Source organism: Triticum dicoccoides, chromosome 4B, assembly GCF_002162155.2.
Source record: "Triticum dicoccoides isolate Atlit2015 ecotype Zavitan chromosome 4B, WEW_v2.0, whole genome shotgun sequence".
In the NCBI taxonomy this organism is placed as follows: domain Eukaryota; kingdom Viridiplantae; phylum Streptophyta; class Magnoliopsida; order Poales; family Poaceae; genus Triticum; species Triticum dicoccoides.
This window is the reverse complement of record NC_041387.1, coordinates 39,972,692-39,986,271: the sequence shown is the minus strand read 5'-3', so window position 1 is coordinate 39,986,271 and position 13,580 is coordinate 39,972,692.

The following is a 13,580-nucleotide window of genomic DNA, read 5'->3' as shown; positions in this document are numbered from 1 at the left end:
GTGAGGACCGGTGGCAGGACCAGCCTCACGAGGGCAACTGGAGGGAGCAGCCTCGTGAGGACCGCCCTTAGGGCAACACAACCTTGCCTCCTCTGCCTCCACCGCCAAGAAGGAACGAAGATCACCACCAGGACGAGGGGGCTGGGGGCTTCCAAGAGCCTCGGGCTATTTCCTGCATCTTGGGCGGCTCACAGGCCCCGGCTTCCCACCGTATCTTCAAGCAGTTTGCGTGCGAGGTGAATGCAGCGCTCCCCAAGCTGGAAGCAACTCGCCCTCTCAAGTGGTCAAAGTGCACCATCACCTTCGACTCCTCAGACCGGCTCAAGTGCGCGACCACCGCTGGCACACTCCCCATGCTCTGCTCCCCCATCATCAGCAACGTAACCGTCACCAAGACTCTCATCGATGCCGGAGCAGGGCTCAATGTTCTTTTTGTTCAGACGTTCGACAGGCTTCAGGTGCCATACTACCAGCTGCACCCCACCAAGCCATTCTCAGGAGTGACCGACAGATTGACACACCCAATCGGGCAAGTTCGCCTTCCTGTCACCTTTGGCAAGCGCAACAACTACCGCACCGAGCTCATCAACTTCGACGTCGCTGACATTCGCCTGCCCTACAACGCCATCCTAGGGTACCCAACACTGGCCAAGTTCATGGCGGCCATACACCACGGCTACAACGTCCTCAAGATGCCAGGAAGCGGCGTCATCATCACGGTCGCCTGCCAGGAGAAGGATGCGGTGTGCTCCCTTGAGTGCGCCTTCCAGGCTGCAACAGTTGAGAACCCAGAAGATGAAGACGGCGCCCTCCCTCCTGAGGTCGCCCCCAAGACAAAGAAGCTGCAGCTGGTCCAGGGGTCTCGTGAAGGAGCATCACTCGAGGACGCATCACTGAGTCTCGCGTCTCCAGACGCGGCACCTTCACCCATCACATAGGAAGGCGCGCCCAGCGCCCCTCTCAGGCTGGGCTCGGGGCCTCTCCTTTTGAGGGCCTCAGATCTAGCCAATGTTGTGAGAGCGGAGCTCGGGCACCATGTGGAGGCGTTCTTTAGAGCATGCTTCCCAGGAGAAGGCAACATGCGTGAGGTACTAGGCGTTCAAGAGTTCATCAGCAAGGCAATCGAGGAGATTTAGGAAGGAAGGGTTCTGCAAGGCGATCTTCGCCTGCCGCGAGGCGGAGCTCACTGCCCTTGCGAGGGTAAGGAGTTCCGCGTCTGCATCAACGTCCCCGGGCTCGACAGGGCCCCGTCTCGGCAGCTCATGTGGTCGTCTCGTGTCGGCCGATGCGAGGGTCCTCCTCATAGCTACGTCCACATGCCTTTCAGCCTGGTGGGCGCGGCTGAGGCGTTCCAGCGCTGCATGAGGGATGCTCAGATGGCTTGCGAATCCAAGCACCAGGCGATCCTGGCGGAGATGGAGGAGCACCTTCAGGAGCCTTCCGGTCCCTCCGAGCCTCCCGAGGCTCGGCACCGGAGCGGCTCATGAGGAACGGCTTCTGCAGTGCACGTTTTTTGGCTACTTCAACAACTCTTCAGTGACGGTACCAGTTGACATCTCCCTAGTTCGTTCAGTTTGGGGGCGCCCCTCGGGATGCATCATCCCCAAGCCGTGTGGGTCCGTCCCTACGGCATGTATCATTTTGCATTCACCAGGACTATCTAATTGTTTCTGTGAGTTTGTCTATGACTGTCACCTTGTGACCACCACCTCACGACCCTTGTGCGTTCTGACTGACGCCATTTCCGCATCACTGCATAATACTCACATCGACACGGCGCTTGTGCTCGGGTCCGTCCCTGTAACGCTGATAAACCTGGGGATCGAGCTCTAGTTCGCGGCCCGCCTCGCGTACACCACCTCATAGGGTCCTCAGTGCCTCCGTCTCACGTCCTGGGGGCTCTCGGCCTCCTTTGTCATCGAACATGTAGGTTCATCCAGCAATGGGTCAAAGGTCGGCCCGGACAACCATCGTCTGGCCTCGCGAATCGCTTGCACGTTAAAGGGGGGCCTCCCGAGCATCGCGTCTCGGGAGCTCCTACTGGCTCTCCAGCCCTCACCCCCTGGCCTTGACCATGGCATCGCGACCTGCCATACCAGCGGTGGCTGAGCTCGCTCGAGGGCGGGACCCAAGGACGTAGAGCATTTCGGCGAGCGAGGCAAGAGGGTGGCCAACACAGGCCTCACCTGATGGTACCGCAGGCGTGACAACAAGCATCACCTCCCCAATGGGCTCAAACAACAAAAAGATAAGTCTTGGTTCACTACAGCACCGGTTTTGGTCCCTATGCCCTGCCTCACAGTTCCACTTGGGCGGTTCGACTCCCCTTTTGATTTTCTATACAGCTGCTTGCACGCCAAAGGGGACCTCGTGAGCATCGCATCTCACGAGCTCTTACCGAACCTTGGGCTGCTCACCTCCTAGCCTTGACCACGACATCGTTACCTGGCATACTAGCGATGGCTGAAGCCTGCCCGGGGATTGAGTCCTGCCGGCGTAGGGCGCCACACTGTCTAGGAAAGAGAAAAGGGAAGGACTCAGCTGAACTGGAATACGCGCATTCATTACAAAGTCAAAAGGAACAGCGATACTATTAAATACATCCCAATCCTTACAAGCCCCACGGGGGATGATCTTCATCTCGCGCAGGAGAAACAACTACAGGGCCCTACGGTGTCGCTGACGATGCCGGACGGCAGCCGCGGCAGCACTCCGACCTTGACGGGAGCTCGACGACACGTAGCTGTCGTCACTCGACTCTGGAGAATCACTGGGCTCAGGAGAGTCACTGGATTCCCAGGAGTCGTCGCTACTGTTGGATGAAGCACTGAAGGGGGCAACGGCATATCCAGCACCCATCATGGCGTCCCTCGAGATGTCTCCTCCGGGGCAGCACTCCAGCCGCTTGCCCCGCTCATTGAAGACCTTGAAGAACAAGGTGTCCGCGCCGTTGTACTCGAAGTGGATCACCAAGGCTCCCTCCGCTCGGCAAGCCCGGGCGACCTTGCCCCATCCTCGCATCATGAAGACGTCTCCAGGCGGCACCACCTCGACTTCAGCTCCGGTGGCTAGGCTGCTGCACCCTGCGTGCTGCAGCCATAGCTCCACCGGTCCCCTCGGGGGCAGCTCGCTGGTGAAGAACCGCAGGAGGTGGATCCAGGTATCGGGAGGCATCACCGCCCACACCATAAACTCGCCTGAGCTACCCTCAGCGTGAGTCCATGCCGCGGTCGGCAGGGCAATGGCGGCCCTGCCATCTTCTCGAGGTGCCATTCGATGGCACACTCCTTCACCTTGTGCCCGGGCGTATAAGGGGAGGGGGAAGCCAGGCGAAGGCCTCGATTGCCAAGGCCTGGCTACCACTCGCCCGGCGCCGGCGTTGTCAGGGAGGTGGAGCCGCTTCTTCGGCGGGAGAGGGTCCGGCCCCTCCCTAGGAGCCTTTCCCTTCTCTACCATAGAGAACCTCCTGATCAGCGCCATGAGAGCAAGATGGAGAGGAGGAGAAACAGGCAGGAGCAAGACGAAAGAGAGATGGGCAGGGGCTCCACCCTCTCGCACGTTTATAGTCGAGAGAAGGTAAATCGTCGGCCTCCCATGATTTCTAGTAATGATGATCCTCTCTGCATGCAACATGCAGTTGTCAAGTCGAGCAGTTGCCGAGGTAGCGAGGGGAAACGGAGTCGCTCACGTCCAATCAATCGCCACGCGTCATCAAGGCCACAGGCGGTTAGGACCCGTGGCACTCCACACTTGCCCTTTGGCTTCGCGTGGAAGCCAAGTCTGAGCGTGCCTTGGGCCCGGGGGCTACTGTCGGCGTCCTAGACTTGGGGGTATCCAGTCCTGCCTGCCTGCGGCCCACCACGTGGCTTCATCGACGGACTGGTACGGCCTAGCTTCAACACCGGCACCACAAGACCCTCGCGAGGGGCCAAGCCTCGCGAGGTGGACGACGTCAAGACCCCCGAAGGAGTTGGCCTCCTCAGGAGGGCTCCTGAGGGACGGAGAGTTCTATGCAGCTACCTCATGAGGCTCAGCTGATATGAGCCATGACAATCAAGGCCAGGCGGGCGCCAGGCAGGTGCAGAGCGCAGGTTTCCTCTTCGGTGCAAGGGAGGCAAGCCACAGGCGCGGAGTCCCGAGGAATCAGCCAAAGGTTTCCATTCCTGTGCAACAAGACCAAGACCGCCAGGACGGCAGGACGGAGGTCATCACCGAGCCCACCGCAGCGTCACGACCAGAGGCTTTTCGCAGGCGAAGACTACTTTTGTCAGGATAGACTGTACTACTTGTCTCCTTTCAAATCCCGCCATTGTGGAATCCCTTCCCGCTCATATTTGGGAAGAGGACCAAGGCCACTATATATAGGACTTAGCCACCACCAGAGAGGGGGATAAGACGAGAGGAGAGGATGGAAATCAGAACAAGTAGAACACCACACCAGCTCAAGAACACCTCACCTCCTGATGCTTGTTCATCCATTGTACTAGTTCATCCATAGCCCCTCGAGACAATCCACCACACCACACTGGATTATGGTATTACACCACGATGGTGGCCCGAACCAGTATAAATCTCTGTGTCTTTGTGTCTCTTTGAGCTCGACGTGCTAGGCTAAGGAGGATCGCGAGTAGGCAGGCTGGACAGGTTGAGATCTCCGTATGTACCCCAGAGTTCGAACCTCTCAAGGGTTGTCGGATCCCTAAATCCGACAACGCTCCAAGCAAAACTCATGATATGTGATGAATAAAAATATAGCTCCAAGTAAAATACTGATGGTCGTCAGAAGAAAGAGGGGATGCTACTCAGGGGCATTCCCAAGCTTACTTGCTTGCTTCTATTTTAGATAATAGCTTGGGATTCCATGGGGAATCCCCAAGCTTAGCCTCTTCTTACTCCTTATTCCTTCATCCATCGCGATCTCACCCAAAACTTGAAAACTTCAATCGCACAAAACTCAACAAAACCTTCATGAGATCCGTTAGTATAACAAAGCAAATCACTACTCTAAGTACTGCTGCAAACTCATTCATATTTTATTTTTGCATTATATCTACTGTATTCCAACTTTACTATGGGTCATACCCCCCGATAAAGTCAATAGATTCATCAAAATAAGCACTCTATGCAAAGAAAACAGAATCTGTCAAAAACAGAACAATCTGTAGTAATCAGGGAGCTTCGTATACTTATGTAACTCCAAAAAATCTGAAAAATTAGGACAACATTGAAAATTTGTATATAAATCTTGTGTAGAAAATTCAGAGCAAAAGCACGTTCATGTGATTTATGAAAATTATTTTACTGAGTGCAAAAGTTTCTGTTTTCTAACAAGATCAAATCAACTATCACCCAACATGATCCCAAAGGTTTTGCTTGGCACAAACACTAATTAAAACATAAAAACACATCTAATCATAGGCATCTTTATATATTTATTGCAAAACAGTAAGAAAACCAAAAACCAAAAAGATAAAGATCGGGTTGTCTCCCAATAAGCACTATCATTTTATGCCCGGCATAATGCAAAGATTCAAGTATTGTCATCTTCAGTTTCGAAATCCTCAATCAAACACTTAGATTTCTTCAAAGATTTAGCATACAAATTTCTAGGAACAAGTTTGAATAATTCATTCTTGCAAGCAGGGTCTTTTATCACTTCAACAAAATCGGGGTGACTAGTAATCATCTTAAGATCTTCTTTGTTATTATTAGAAGTTGCACCCTTGTTCTTAGTGATTTGATTAATCTTACTAATTCCAAGTACTACATTCATCCGGGTTTATTAGTCACCCTTGTATTTTGAGTTAAACTTTGATATTTTATTTAATAACTATCAAAAAATAAGTTACATACCATAAAAATAGTATCAGTGGAAACCTCTTTTGAATATAAATCCAATAGTATAAGTTTTATGACATACAACTTAAATTTTGATGATCAAATATACGGTCAAATTTGGACACAAAATACGAAGGGGACTAATAAACTCGGACGGAGGTAGTACTGTACTCGGGCATCGGCGCCCATGCATGAACACACTCTAGACAACGACGCCAAGCCCAAGCGCAACCACAACAGTTGTAGTTCACCATCAACCACGGTTCATTGTGCCGGCGGTCACCACATGTACCACGACATTGGCAACGGCAGCGGCCACATCATGCATGTCCGACACAACGTCCCATGTCAGCCGGACCAGCTATCGCAGCCCAGCTGCGCTCACATCTTTGTTGCCTTGTGAACTGTGACGAGTAAATGGAAGGAGAGAGTGAACGAGTGAGGCTAGTCATAGTGAGAGTAACTTAGTAAGTAACATAGTGCAGTTCAAGACGAATTGCTTATGTGACATGTATTCAATGAGGAGAGATGTATTTAGAGTAACATACTCCCTCCGTTTCATAATGTAGTGCGCCCATGTTTCCCGAGATTCAAGTTTGACCGTAAATATAACCAACGAGACCGAGTGCAGCGGGAGCAAAAATTATTTCATCGAATTCATATCACAAAACAATTTCAATGGTATAATTTTTACTCCCGCCGCAATCGGTATCATTGGTTAAATTTAGGATCAAACTTAAATCTCGGGAAGCGCGGGCGCACTAGAAATGGAGGGAATAATATCTTACTGTAACATAATATGTTACTGTAATATAGGGCTTTCCAAAAGAAGACGAGTGTACAAGCTAATAAATGAAGACATCTATGATACTACTACTATTATGGAGGTAGTAATTTAGACTACGTGTTTTATGTAAAACACTAATATAAATTACTTCCCCCACTATGATCGGCCTGAGACCACGGGAGCGAGTTCTGAAGCGGAACAGGTGTAAAATGGTGTCAGGGGTCGGTCGCAACGTGTGGCGGTAGAGTTGTGTAGAAAAGACTCAAGGCACATGTGCATACGTTCAAAAAAGATCTCAAAGAAATATGGGATCAATCCACCAAGTAAAAGTAATTTAGGATAACGTGTGGCGGTAGAGTTTTTTTAGGATAACTAATTTACATGTAAACACACATGCTGTGTTCTATCCTGTGTTGACTGCCTGTCAACCCAAGTTTTGTTTTTTCTTTCCGAGGAAAAGAGGGCAGTCTTCATCCAGCACCGGCATTGTCTACTGTACAAAGGCCTGTTACATTACCAAGACCAGTACCAAGCCATACCACCACAGTATACTTTTCAAATCTACCAAAATTAGCCAAATAAAGGAGCCACGTACCTCTAATTCGACCCCTCAAACACCCGCGGACCGGATGTGTCTGTTTTGAGCCTCTATTTATGTATCCGCGCAGCTATAATCCTCATTTTCTTCCTCATATGTCCGGTCACTTGCATATGATTGGTGAAGATGAAGAGAGAGAAAGAAAAGAATGACTACAAAAGAAGAGAAAATGTGGTCCGGGATGGGGCCGCGTCCTATGTGGCGGATTGAATGGGCGCGCCCGGGCGTGCTCGGGATATGAGGGTTCGCGGACAGCCCGGACATATAGATATGAGGGGTCCGGTTGGGTCACTTTTTTCCTTCTCTCTCATGTCCAATCACCGACCGGGCGCGTTCGCGGACATATGGGAGATGGTTTGAGGGATCCGGCTGTAGATGCTCCAATGCCCCTAAAAAAGCCAAATAATGGCATACATTATTTTGATCCCGTCTAACATGCTTGATCAAAATTTCCCTCATTTCTTGAATAAGGTTCTTGATCTCCTCAATCACCATTGCTTGCAACAACCTGTTCTTGCTTGATCCCCTGATAAGTGGAGTGACCTCCATGCAATCGGACTTGATGACAATCGGCAAGGTGGCCCACCGAAGGGCCAACTCAATCTCTTCTTTGCATGCCTGAATTCTCCGCGTGTCAATCCAAGTTCTGTTTCCATTAACCAATTAGTCGGCAACCAGTCATTTGAGGCACGCCTTGGCGCACATTTTTCTTCTTCAAAATAGTATAACCCTGGCCTCTGCATCATGTCATGCACACCATCTTTTCATTAAACATAGAAAGGTTCAAGTCATCGAGTACCAAAAGATTAACCCTCAGCAGTAGTCAAATGCGAAACTTGAATATTTGTCTCTCATGTCTTGCAGACTGGCTTAATGCAATTTATTGCCAATATGCAGTTGACATCTCTTATCACCAGCAACGGTTCGAGTGTTAGTTCTATGTTACAAATGCTCCTCAGACATTTCGCTAGTTGTTAGTGCTTCCCTCCGACGGCTTGAATTGAGTATAAGTTTTCCAACTAGGCACACCACATTTTGACATTTGGGCATCGAACATGTTCAGGTGCACAAGGAGTGTGCAAAATTTTATGGTGTTTGGACATTCAAGAAGGTCGTCGCAAAACAAAGCGAGTCCAAATAGTGTTCCTTTTTAAAGTTTCTTTCATAGCCATTTTCTTTCACGGCCTCCTTGGATGTCCAAATTGCACAAATTTTTGCACGCACATCGCGTATTCGAGCATCTTTCATGCCATTCTTTTTAGACTTTTTGAATTTGTTTCATATTTAATTCGATTTTACTGCTTATGCGCGGGCGTAGATGAATCTGGGCACTGAATCGCTGCTCCTGGTATGCACATGTTTCACAATGGGGTTATATTGTGTTGACTATGTTATGTTTGTTACAAGAGTATACCGGCATCCTCAGAATGAGAGCCTCCAAATTGACCCTGTTGAACCATGAAAACTAAGTTCGGTTTAATCTCATACTCAACGGCTGCAACCTCAGGTTGTGCTATAGGTTCACGCACTAAGTTGTTGCTGGGAGTAGCAAAACTCCCAAGATTACGAGCCATAGCAATCTTTTGGTTTCCGAACTCACAAGACTTGCAACAAAAATACACTTAAACCAAAAACAGAAAAGTAAAGACAAAAACTGAAAATTAATTTTAACAAAAACTCTAAACACAAAGACTAGGAATACCAAACTCCTCCCCGACAACAGCGCCAGAAAAAGGGCTTGATACCTCCTTTTATTGATCCGGTATTGGAACAGAAAAGAGTATCCCGCACCTATTTTCCCGGAGGTGACCCTGGGTTATCAAACCCACGAGAGAAAGATTCCCTTGAAGCGATGGTCTCTAGCAAGCTTTTGTCAAAGTGCCAAATCCAGCTTTTGACCGAATTAGCAAGCAAATAGTGATTCAAGCACTTATAATAAAAAAGAGGTACATATACGAGGTCTTAATGCTTAGAACCTTGTGATTTGCACCGGGATCAAATGGGATATCAGTTTGAGCGTTGGTAGCCACCCATCGAGATGTGCTTGTTACGATCAAAGTGGGGGATGTGTCCAAATAACATCTTGACCGACACGAATCCTACATCAAGAATCAGTTTTCCTACCGTAGGCCCTATCCGTCATGAGGGGTTCCCTCAATAATTAAGATAATGAAATCAGACTAGAGCTTTGGGCGTTTTAATGACTACTCCTCATTTATCCCTAAGGATATGTCCATGTTACCCTACTGAACCTTACTGTCACCGGTGTTCGGTATAACACTTCACGATCTCCATACCCCTAACCTCACCGGTGCGCGATCTCCATGATCCTGGGTGCCTGCAGGGATGAAGATCACGGACAAGACAAGAGACATCTTTCACGGAACAATTTTATTTCACACATACGAGATGTTATGTCAAAGTCTTCCATTGATCCCCTCAACAAATACCTTGGGTTGCAAGGCTCATGCCTCAACCCATACCTTACTGAGCTACTCACACATGGAAATCAGATCGCATGAAGAAAACATTGAAGAACACATCTTGAGATTGATTGGTTGCAATATGTCTTACAATGAATGCCTTGTGTGATGCACGATTACAAGTATGAACTAGGTCATAGAACACTATGGTGGTGGATATGGCTATGGAGATGGAAATGGCGGCGACTAGGGTTTGTGGATGAAGAAGATGATGAAGAGGTGATGTCTATTACATAACTTGTTCTTGTAGACTTGTGTTGGGCCTCCAAGCGCAGAGTTTTGTAGGACAGTAGCAATTTCCCCTCAAGTGGATGACCTAAGGTTTATCAATCCGTGGGAGGCGTAAGATGAAGATGGTCTCTCTCAAACAACCCTGCAGCCAAATAATAAAAAGTGTCTTGCGTCCCCAACACACCAAATACAATGGTAATTTGTATAGGTGCACTAGTTCAGCGAAGAGATGGTGATACAAGCGTAGTAATGATAGTAGATATTGTTTTTGTAATAGGAACAATAAAAAACAGCAAGGTAGCAACTGATAAAAGGAGCACAAACAATATTGCAATGCTTGAAAACAAGGACTAGGGTTCGTACTTTCGCTAGTGCAATCTCTCAACAATGCTAATATAATTGGATCATATAACCATCCCTCAACATGCAACGAAGAATCACTCCAAAGTTCCTATCTAGCGGAGAACATAAGAAGAAATTATTTGTAGGGTACGAAACCACCTCAAATCAATTCTTTCCGATCGATCTATCCAAGAGTTCCTACTAAAATAACACCAAAGCAAATTCAGATTCATAATACTCAATCCAACACAAAGAACCTCAAAGAGTGCCCCAAGATTTCTACTGGAGAAACAAAGAAAAGAACGTGCATCAACCCCTATGCATAGATTACCCCAATGTCACCTCAGGAATCCGCGAGTTGAGTGCCAAAGCATATATCAAGTGAATCAATACGATACTACCCCATTGTCACCACGAGTATTCATAGCAAGACATACATCAAGTGTTCTCAAATCCATAAAAGTATTCAAGCCGATAAAATGAAATCTCAAAGGGAAAACTCAATTCATCACAAGATAGAGAGGGGGAAACACCATATGATACGACTATATTAACAAAGCCCCTGATACATCAAGATCATGACATCTCAAGAACACGAGAGAGAGAGAGAGATTAAACACATAGCTACTGGTACAAAACCTCGGCCCCGAGGGTGGACTACTCCCTCCTTATCATGGTGGCTGCTGGGATGATGAAGATGGCCACCGGTGATGATCTCCTCCTCCGACGGAGTGCCGGAGCGGGGTCTAGATTGGATCTCATGGATACAGAGGCTTGCGGCGGCTGGAACAAAATTTCGTCGACTCCCCTAGTTTTTTGGAATATTTGGGCATTTTTAGAGCGAAGAGGCGGTGCGGGAGGCTACCAAGGTGGGCACAACCCACCGGGGCGCGCCTGGGGGCCCAGGCGCGCCCTGGTGGGTTGTGCCCCCCTTGGGGCACCCCCAGGTGCTGCTCTGTCCCATTGGATCTCTTCTGGTCCATAAAAAATTCACAAAAAGTTTCGCGGTATTTGGACTCTGTTTGATATTGATTTCCTATGATTTAAAAAACAAGCAAAAAATAGCAACTGTCACTGATCACTATGTCAATAGGTTAGTCCCAAAAAATGATATAAAATTACTGTAAAATGATTGTAAAACATCTAAGAATGATAATATAACAGCATGGAACAATCAAAAATTAAAAATACGTTGGAGATGTATCAAGAGGTTCTGGCTTCCGTGCTTGTCGTTCTGTTGATATTTCGATGGGGTCACTTTAATAATATACAAGTGGATGATCTGCCACGAAATCCATGCCAAACGGGCGCTCATACGGGCGCACGCGCCCGTATGGAGTGTCGTCTTGCTCTGTCTTCGCGCAGACGTTTCCTGTTGATCCTTTCTTCCTCCATTTTCCTTCCATTCCCACACGTAATATCTTGCCTTTTAGCCAATTTCTTGTGGAAACACATCAAAGAGAGCATGGTCGAATCATTTGCATTCATTAGTCATTAGTAGCAATATCCCAGAGAATATCTGTTTTTAAATGAAATATCTCGGTTTAAACAAAGGTGAAATGAGTGTAAAAATATTATTGATCCGGGGTATCCGAATGCGATGGTAATCATCGCGCCGTCGGGGAGGAGTGATCTGATCATCGTCCCGGTATCCATACTGGTCTTTGTGTCAGGGGTGAACCACATCCCTCGAAGGGGTTGACGGTGTGCGTCTTCCAGGCACAATCAAACTATGGGCGGACTGAACTGTTTTAGTGCAGAGTGACGCACTATGAATGCGATCTCACTACTATGACACAACAACGTTCTGTGTCATGCCTGTCTTTAGCAAAGCTCAGATCTGCCGAATCCCTTCTCTTGCTGCCGAGCTGGATGGCTAGATGGAGTCGGCGATTCGGATCGCTGCTCTGTAGCCGTGAGCGTCCGAAGCACTTGCGACGACGTCCAGCGGGAAGAAGAGGTGTCTCCTGGTACGGGATCGACGACTGTTGGAGAAGGACTCCATACGAAGAGGCGCAGAAGTGTGTTGTGCCTCGGATGGGCAGCGACTCCGCGTCCAATGGGGCTTCGTGAAGCCACGCTGAGTCGTCGGCGATAACGCTAAGGGCGCCGAATCGGATCTCGTCATCGAACACCATCTCATCGCTGAAAACCATGATGACGGAAATACCACTTGCGCCGGAAAATCGCTAGACATGCAGCCCCACGGTGGGCGCCAACTGTCAAGGTAAATATATGATAGTAAGTACTAAGGGTACGAATAGGGGCGGAACCTAGCTACGACACATGTGCGACATTTGGATTTTACGAGTTTAGGCCCCTCGCGGAGAGGTAAAAGCCCTATGTCTCGAGCCCTGAGGCTATGTTTTCTCTGGGGTATCTGATTACAGGAGGGTTGCGAACCCTTGTCTAGGCACTGGAGGGTGGCTTATATAGAGTGTGTCGTCCCTCATTAAGGCCACGTTACAAGGGAGATAAAGATGAGAGTTTATTTAGGCGTTACTGGTAATTGCTGCCATAACTACACTTGAAGCTTGGCGTTATGCTCCTCGAACGTTGCAGGTCCTGTGTGGCCCTTTCGCCTTCCATGTTCGAATGTTGGCAAGTGCGGCCGACGGGTGGTGGAGCCTCCGAGTGAGCTATCTCCATCCGAGTGGATATTCAGAAGTATGCATCCAAATGCACCTATGGTCCTGAAAGCTTACAATGATGGCATGGGGACCCTAGGTGGGCCCAGGATATCAGGTCCTTGATCCTACCCTTAGTAGGTGACCCCATCAACGCCCGCGGGCACTTGTTTCATGGGGCCAGCCCAAGTCGGCGTTCGCTAACTCCAACTAGCGCTTTCGCTTATTTTTCTATTTTTTTCTTGTTTGTTCGGATTTTTAGCTGCTTTATTTTTTCTTTTTAATTTTTTATTCTGGATTAGATAGTTTTCCTTTTAGTGTTTTCTCGATATCTACTGATTCCTCTTTTTTTCAAGTTTTTCATTTTGCATTTGTTATTTCTTTTTATAGGATTTTCTACACATTTTTTTAATATATGATGAATATTTTTTAATACATAATAACCAGTTTGGTAATATACATTGAATATTTTTAATATGCAGAGAACATTTTACTAATTCGTGATGAATATATGGTGAACAGTTTTGTAATATACGTTGAGCAATTTTTCGCATATGACGAACATTTTCTAATACGTGGTGAACTTTTCTTGTAATATATGGTGAACATTTTTTAATTACACTGAACTTATTTAAACACATTTTGTACCATGATTGACTGTTTAAATGTGTATT